Raw genomic sequence first — 9,148 nt, 5'->3', positions numbered from 1 at the left:
TTTTTTTTTTTTTTTTTTTTTTTTTTTTTTTGGTACTGTGACAGTAGGAGCAAATGTGACTCCATTTTGTTTTATGACTCCATTCTGTAAAACAGCCATGCCAAGTAGAAGAGTCATGACTGGGGCAAGATGTTCTTTTCCTTTTGCTAAAGAAACCTTTAAGAACACAGAACTACCTAATGGGGCATTGGTTCTGTAACTAGGGTAACAGGGTTCTGTTTCTGTAACTGGGGTGACTGGGATAACTGTGATTGTTTAGGCTTCCCTCCGCTTGACTGCACTGTCCTGCTTCTGTAACCTGGCTTGCTTGCATTGGCTAGACCCCCCCAAACATCCCTTTTGCGGTTTTCAGGCTTATAAGGAGTGCCCTTGCAATTGTTTGGGGCTGATCAGGGGAACAGCTTTATGTTCTGGTCAGCCGCCACCGGTGTGCTTCAATAAAGGCTTGATTTGGTTATACGTGAGTGGTCTGGAAGTCAGTTTATGAAACCCTGGGACAAAGCTTTAACTATAACAGTACCAGGGATTGAATTCAGGGATTGAATTCAGGGGTGCTTACCACATCGCCAGCCTGTTTATTTTTAATTTTTGAGACAGGGTCTTGTTAAGTTGCTTGAGGCCTCACTAAGTTGCTGAGGCTGGCTTTGAACTTGAGATCCTCCTGCCCAGCCTCCCAAGTTGCTGGGATGACAGGCCTGTGCCATAGCCCTTGGCATCTTTCTTGCCTTTTTCAGGGACTCTAATGACACAAATATTGGATTTTTGTTATCCCACAAATCCCTGAGGTTCTGCTAATTTTGATTTTATTTTTTCAGCCTATTTTCTCTCTTGCTCAGACTTGGCGATTCCTGGTGTTCTCTCTTTCAGCTCACTGATTGTTTCTTCTGTCCCCTCCCTACATTTTCCTACTAGAGATTTAATCCAGAAGTACTCTACTACTGAGGTCCGTCCCCAGACCTTTCTATTTTTAAATTTTTTTTTTTTTTAAAGAGAGAGTGAGAGACAGGTATATATATAGAGAGAATTTTTTTTAATATTTATTTTTTAGTATTTGGCAGACACAACATCTTTGTTTGTATGTGGTGCTGAGGATCGAACCCGGGCCGCACACATGCCAGGTGAGCGCGCTACTGCTTGAGCCACATCCGCAGCCCTAAATTTTGAGACTGGATCTCACTAAGTTGCCAAGCCTGGCCTTGAACTTGTGATCCTCCCACCTCAGGCTTTCAAGTCATTGGGATTCTAGGTGTGTGCCACTGTGCCCAGTCCTGTTTCCTTTATTCTGCTGTTGAACCCATTCACTAAGTTTTTAAGTTCAATAATTGTGTTTTTTAGTTCTAAAATTTCCATTTGGGTGTTTTTGTATCTTCTGTTTCTTTGCTGAGACTATCCATTTTTCATTTGTTTCAAAGATATTCATAACTACCAACTGAAGCATTCTATGATGGCCATTTTAAATTCTTTGTCAGATAATATCTCTACCACCTCAGTGTTGGAATTTATTGGTCATCTATTTTCATTCAGTTTGAGATCTCTCTGACTCAGGTATGAGTGCTTTTTAAATCGTAAGACATTTTTGTATCATGTTATATGACTCCGGATCTTATTTAAGCCTCCTGTTCCCCCTGTTCCCTTTGAAATGCTCTAGCAGAGCAAGGGGTGTAGCACTGGTGGAGACAGTAGTTGAAAGTAGAAGTTCAAGTTCAAGTTCTCCCCTTTGCCTCTGTGGACACCTTGGAGGAGGCTATTGCCTCTTCCCTTTGGGCAGGAATAGGATTTCTAGTTCCTCATATTCACCACTGACGTGACTGTGGGGCTAGCTTTATTACTTTGTTACGTGACTGTGGGGCTAGCTTTGTCATGACCTGCACCGCCATAAATTCAGAAACTGATGAGGGGAGGTTCTATGAGGGATTGAGAAAAGACAAACAAACACATAGAGAGAAAGCTGGGTCCAGGTGGGAAACTGTCCCCTGATGGAGGAACAATGTCCCAGAGCTAGCTCAGCACATTTATTATATAGGTTTTACCATCAAAAGCTTGTTTGTGGGAAAGTTTCTGCACAGCAGGTAGACTGAAGGACACAGCACTGGTGAGACATCAGTGTGATCTTTTATGCTCAGAATTCTCTATCCCTGGAGCTAGTTCTGAGCTCTAGGTGCAGACACATGTACCTGGGTGCATCTGCACAGAGCCTTTTCAGGCTGGGCATCACCATAGCAACTGGACAATCTTGATCTGCACTTTGCACAGGAAGTTCCCAGCACAAACGCAGCCATGAGGCCAACAGAGATCATGATCCAAGCCACCGCTCTCCACACCAGGCTGTCTGAAAGTCTTGACTGTCCACTAGGCCTCTTCTGATACCACCCCAGAGAGAAAGGAGCAGAACATCTCAGGACTGCCAAGTCAGGTGGCCCTGCTGTCACTCAGAAGGAGACCTTCATTATAAGCTGGTTGGAATGTGTGTGGCAGGGGTTATGACAGACTGGCCAGCATGGAAATCTAGGGTTCTCCACTCAGCCTTGGCTGGTACGGGTACAGGTGGGACCACAGGGTTTTTTTTTTCTTTTTCATATATATATATATATTTTTTTTTTTTTTTTTTTTTTTTTTGGTCAGAGTAGAGTAGTATTGTCTATAAATTTTCTCTGTTGCCAGCATGTCCCATGTCCCTTTCCTGATCTTCTGGCTAGAGATAGAGGCTTTGTTTGTTGTTATTTTTTGTGTGCATTGGCATTTCCAGGTTGTGAGCTTTCTCACCTCCAGGTATGCAATAGATAAGGTGAAACAGAAACCCAGGAAGCTTACCACCGAGTGCTGCTCAGGTCCCATGTCCCCTAGCCAGCCAGCCTTCTTCTCTCCAGTTCTCAGGGTTTTCTTGAATTTGTTTCACATATAACCTCCAGCATTATTAGTGGTACTTCGTGGGAAGAAGAGGATAATACAGGCCTTCTGTCTTTTCCAGAAGCAGAATAGCCTATTCCCTTTATAAAAAAAATCCATAAACACTATTTTTGCTCTGCCCTTGAATTAAGCAATTAATATCCATTAAACCACAGGTGTTATGGTGGTGGTTGTTGTTGAAGTATAATTGACCTGTAATGAACCTCGCATATTTAAAATATGCAATTTGATGGGTACACACCCACGAAACCACCAGCACCATCCGGAGAGTGAGCACATCCCTCCTCCCAGAGCTGCTCCCCCTCCTCATGTTCTCTGTCATCACTCCCTGCCCCTCCCCACCAACCTCCAGCCAGCCATTTGCTGTCTGCCTCTATATATGAATTTGAATTTTTAAATGATCTTACAGATGTAGCCATGCATCACTTAACAATGGAGATATGCTCTGAGAAATGCATCCTTCGGAGATTTTGTTATTGCGGGAGCATCATAGAGTTTACTTACACAAAATAAGATGGCTACAACCACACCAGGCAATAGCATCTTATTTATTTGTCTTTTTTTGTTTTTGTGATGGTGCTGGGATTAAACCCAGGGCCTCATGCATGTCAGGTAAGTGCTTTACTACGGAGCTACATCTCCAACCCCTAGGCAATTCAGTCTTCTGGGACCACCACTGTAGATGGAATATTGGTTCACAGTGCATGACTATATATACATCATGTGGGACACAAGTCAGCAATAAAAGGATCCAACTCCCAACCAATGCAACAAAATCGATGAGTCTCAAAGGGATTATGACTAGTGGAAGTGAAAGAAGCCAGAGTACATATGGTATGACTCCATACACACATATGCACGCATATATACAACGCATAGACGATCTGTCACAATATTTATTATTTCATTTACATCACAATATTTTATTTTTATCTCTGTCTCTATCTATCACATCTCGACCTGGAACTGTTTCATTCATGCGCTACCTAAAATGAGGAATTCTAAAACTACTACTATGAAAAACCTTCCCAACTCCCATCTCCACATCTGCACTCGGCCGTTCTCCCGTGGGTGTTCATTCAATCCTGGGTGTGGGTGAAGGTTGAGGGGAGGGGAGGCCACTGGGAATTACTGGGAAAAGACTGAAATGGAGACGAGAGTTGCATCCCAGCTACAGCCCGCCATCCTTCTATGAAGCCATTGGCAGGCCATGCCCCCTCTTGGAACCCGGCGCCCTGGTGTTTACAGTCACGGGGGTGGGCCCGGGTTGCCCCTTAATCCACAGCTGCTGGCCCTCTCTGTCGGCATCGCTGATGAAGGAGGGCAGTGCTGGGGACTCAGCTCATGAGCGGGGTCCTCAGCCCCAGTGTCAGCTCAGCATTGACGCTAGGCCTGGGGTCGGGTCGGAGTGGGGTCACCCGGTCCCCAGCTGTGCTTGCTCTGCTGGATCCTCTGGCCCAAGGTTGCTGAGCTAAATGCCTGCTGTCCTGGGGAACTCACATGCTACCCCAGCCTCAGAGGCCCCTCTCGAGGTCCCCAGCCCTCGCGGGCAGAGGATTCATTTTATGACATTTTCATTCCCCAGCTGACACTTGCTCTCGCTCAGGAGACCAGCTTTACCTCCTGCCCCGAGCATCAGCAGAGCTTGCAGCCGCTCCAGGTGCTGGCTCCTGCCCAACTCAGCTGAGAGAGGATGAGCTGGAGTGGTCGAGGCTGAGCCAGCGAGCTGCGTCCTCCTGGGCAGCATCTAGGTAAGGCCGAGAGGTGCCATGGCATCCCAGGCCCAGGCTCAGGCCTGGCACGAGCACCAGAGTGGCCTGTGGGTCTTCCCTTTCAGGCCTGCCCTTCCCTCCTCCTTGCAGGCTCTCCTGCCCTCCTCTGCTGGGAGGACCCTCCAGGCCCCACGTGATGCCTGGGGAAACTGAGGCAACGGGTAGGAGATGACGGAGAAGGTGAAGCCAGCTCCCTGAAGCTTCTAGAGGTCGGGCTCTGGAGACCAGGAGGATCCTGGGCAGAGAAGGGCAATGCTCAAGAACTCGGGTTCTGGGGCTGGGATGGGGCTCAGTGGCAGAGTGCCTGCCGAGCCTGCGCCAAGCTCCAGGTTCGAGTTCTTGTACCGCAGAAACCAATCAACAAGAGTTTAGGGTGCAGCCAGGCGCAGTGATGAACACCTATAATCCAAGCAGCTCGGGAGGCTGAGGCAGGAAGATTGTGAGTTCAAAGCCAGCCTCAGCAAAAGCAAAGCTCTAGCAACACAGTGAGACCCTGTCTCTAAATCAAATACAAAATAGGGCTGGGGATGTGGCTCAGTGGTTGAGTGCCCCTGAGTTTAATACCTTGTACCCCCTACCCCATGAAAGAAAGAAAGAAAGACAGAAAATCAAGCAAGTACATCACATATGTGCTGCTAACACTGAAGAAAAAGCTCCAAGGCTTTTGCTAAAAAGATGCTCAGCAAAGCCAGGTGTGGTGGCGCAGTCCTGTAATCCCAGCAGCTCGGGAGGCTGAGGCAGAGGAGTCATGAGTTCAAAGCCAGCCTCAGCAAAAGCGAGGAGCTAAGCCACCCCGTCTCTAAATGAAATACAAAATAGGACTGGGGATGTGGCTCAGGGGTCGAGTGCCCCTGAATTCAGTCCCCAGTACCCACCATCATCAAAAAAAAAGAGATGCTTAGCAAGCGCTAGAGAGGTGCTAAGTCAACTTGGCCACCCGTCCAGGACATCCTTCTTGACAACAGCCAGGGGACAGGGAGACTGGCTTTCTGGAGTTCCACCTGGTGTGGGTTGAGACCGTTTTGTGGAGACCGACACCATTCTGTCCACCAATGTGGTGTGACATTGGGGACACTGTACTAGCTCACTGAACATCCCAGCAGCAGTCTCGAGGAGGGGAGCATCCTCATTTCACAGGCAGAGAAACTGAGGACCCCGGAAATACAGGAGTCGCACCAGGAGTTGACCTGGTTGACCATGGAGACTGTCAGGTCTTGGCCTCACCTGGAGGTTCAGGGGACCTGTCCATGTCACCCTCCACCCCCACCCCACAGAGCCTCCGGCAAGGTCCCCACTGGCTCACGGCCAGGTCTCCTCTTGGGAAGAGGGACGACTTGGTAGAGCCAGACCTGGGGTAGGGATGAGAGGTGGAGCCAGACGCGTCCCAGGATCCCAGGCGACATGGAGGCAGTCATCAGACTGGTGAATTCTTTTCAAATGACGATGGTGAGAGGCTGGCGAGAGCTGGCCCTCAGCCGTACAGGGCCCTGACATCCGGGTCACTTGACCAGTTAAGATGAGGCCTTGTCCTATCTCCCCCCTCCAGCTCCACAGTGACACAAACCAGTCTCTCCAGGAAACGTCACATCAAAGGAGACCTACCAGGGGACCTACCGGAGGAGAAGCCGGTGGAGAGGAAGGACATGGCCCCCAGACTCCCCCTGCTTCCTCCCACGGAGGCCAGGCAGGGCAGACGTCAGCTGGGCTCAGGAAGGAGGCCTAGGAGGACATGCCGGTCCCACCTCCGAGCACAGGACTCTCTCTGGGCACTTCCCCCCACACTGTCCCCTGAGCGCACTGTGAGCCGCTGACAGCAGGTCCCACACGCTGTGCTGTGCCCACCCGTGGGGAAGGCAGCTGAGAGCCTGGGCCCGCCCCTCCCCTCCCGTCAGTGATTCATGGGTTCATTCAAAGATTCCGAGCACTTACTCTGTGCCAGGCGCTGGGCCCTGGGGACACGGTGGTCTATAAGAACAACACATGCCCTTGAAGAGTTCATGGCCTAGTTAAGTGACAGGCATTGATCCTGACACTCCACGGCTGCAGGCATAACTGTGAGATGGGCTGAGAGGAAGGGAAAGAGCTACATGGTGTTGGAGGAGATATAAGGAGACCTAATGCGTCTGGGAGGACTGACTGAGGCAGTGACTCAAGGTGAGAGCAAAACAGCAGCGAGTTAAGCAGGCCAAGAGGGGAGGGAGGGTGGCCTGGGTTGAAGGGACTGCATGGGCAAAGGTCCTGTGGCAGAAGACAGTCTGGTCTGTAGAAACAGGGGTGGTCCGCATGGCAGAGCACAGAGGGAGGAGGGAAGCGTGGTGCTTGGCCAGACTGGCTGTGCGGGGTCTCAGAGGCCAATTCAGGGTTCAGTCCCCATCTTAAGAGTAACCGATGGCTAGTCACAGGTGCTAACTTGCATTTTGAAAAACATATTTTTGGCTGCCCTTCGAGAATAGAGAGAAAGTCCTGCCTAGGATTGGGGAAGCGAGACAGGAAGCCAGGGCAGGCCTTGCAGGAGAGGGGAGAGGGTGGGAAGAGGGTTAGAGGCCAATCTCAAGGATTTTCAGACAAGTGTCCCTGAGTCCTTGGTGATGGATCGCCAGGAGTCAGGACTGAGTTCAGGAGAAGGAAGAATGCAGGGACCCCAGACTAACCTGGCAGTGCCCGCGCCTCCACGCACAGCGAGAAATCCAAGCCCCCTGGCGCACTGTTTTCAAAGCTGATTTTTCTCTCCTTCCCTCCCTGGGCTTTGACAAGGTGTGTGTGGTGTGCCCCTGGAGAAAGCCCCTGTCACTCACTCATTCCACCAGCCCTGATCACTGGGCCCTCAGCTGTCTGTATTTTTGCTTTTGTAAACAATGCCACAATGAGCATTTGTGTGGCTGAGTAATCGCACCCACACTTACAGATTACAGGTGCCCAGAGACGCCCCTGGGGTAGATTTCCATAACTGTGCCCATTGTCTCGGCAGCATTTCGCTGGTGGATGGAGGGAGCCTTTCCCATGGATGGAGGGAGCCTTTCCAATGCCTAAGGTCAACGCTGCTCTACCTTTAATATCTGGTACCTGGAGAATAAAAAGCCCAAACCTGTTGAGCAAGGCTCTATGAAGCCCCCAGATCACTCCGATGCTCTGTGCCTGCCTCCTCCGTGGGCTCCAGTTCTCCCCCAGACGACAGATGGCTCTGTAGGGGTGAAACGCTATTTGCTCAGCCAACAGATGAGCCTTGTGACCATGTGGGTTTGGGGACCCTCTTGCTGTGGCTCTGAGCCCCGCCACAGGGCCTGGGACTTAGGGACACCTGGGAAGTCATTCCCCTCCAGTTTGTTCATTCTTCGGAGGGAAGAGATGGAAGCCGGAGGGCTGCTGAGCTGGGAGGACTGGGGAAGGCGAGGAGGGGACACTGTGGGATGAGGCCAGCCCTCTGGGGGACAAGGCCACGGCTTAAAGGCTGGGGCACTGCCTTGGGGATCCAGCCTGTGGTCATTTCCTGAAGCAGGCAGCCCTGTCCCTTGGCAGCAAGACCAGCTGCCTAATTTGTGGGGCCCAGATTAAAATGAAGGTGTGGGACCCCCCTTTCCAAATTGCTAACCATTTCAAGGCAGCAGTAACAGAGCATTAGACCAAGTGCTGGCTCTTGGAAGGGCAGAGCCCCTGTGACCTCGTAGCCACCTGCCTGTCCTGGAAGCCGGTCCTGCCTGGAAAGGGTCTCCACCCCCCTCATGGAGCAGCAGAGAGGAAGTGGGGGAAGAAAGGACCAAGGGCCAGCCAAGCCCAGCCCTGGCCCACTGCCGCACAGCCAGGGACCCCCAGGGCAGGTGCACCCAGAGCACCTGGGGGGCCATTAACCCTGTGAACCTGACTCATGGGTGGCCTCGGGTAGCAGGACTGAATCCTCTGAGGAATCAGGAGAAGGCGTGGAGACTAGCCGCATGCACAATGGCGGCACTTCCTGCGCCCTCACATGCACCTGGGTCTGTGCTTGGCCTTCAGAGCCACCCCTCTGGACTGGAGCCTGTGTCCCCCAGAGAGGGGGAGGGTAGAGCCCAAGCAGCCGGCCTGCCACTCACTTGCTCTTCTTGTCCACGTCTCACCCCATCCTGCAAGGGACCAATGGCGGTGGGGACCTAGGGGAGGAGCCTGGGATCCCAGTTCCCACAGCCACCACCCTCTGCTCCCGCTCCTCCTGCCTGCACGAGGTGGGGTCTGGGCAGGGGTGTGCAGGAGCGAGTGTGTTCTGGACAAGCAGGGGCCCCCCCTTCCTCAGGGCAGTCGGCCCCCACCTGCCGGTCTCCAGAGCCAGGGCCAAGGCCACGGCCACGTCTCAGCTCCTGGCCGGCCCTGGCTGCTGGTCCCTGGCGCCTGGGTTAGTGTTTTCGAATCAGCCACGCAGCAGCCCTTCCACTCCATCCGGGTTTGCTCTTCCATAAAAAAATTAATGGTCCCTGCAAATAAATAAGCACAACAACGAG

Source organism: Marmota marmota, unplaced genomic scaffold, assembly GCF_001458135.2.
Source record: "Marmota marmota marmota unplaced genomic scaffold, marMar, whole genome shotgun sequence".
Classification (NCBI taxonomy): Eukaryota; Metazoa; Chordata; class Mammalia; order Rodentia; family Sciuridae; genus Marmota; species Marmota marmota.
This window is presented reverse-complemented; position numbering follows the sequence as displayed.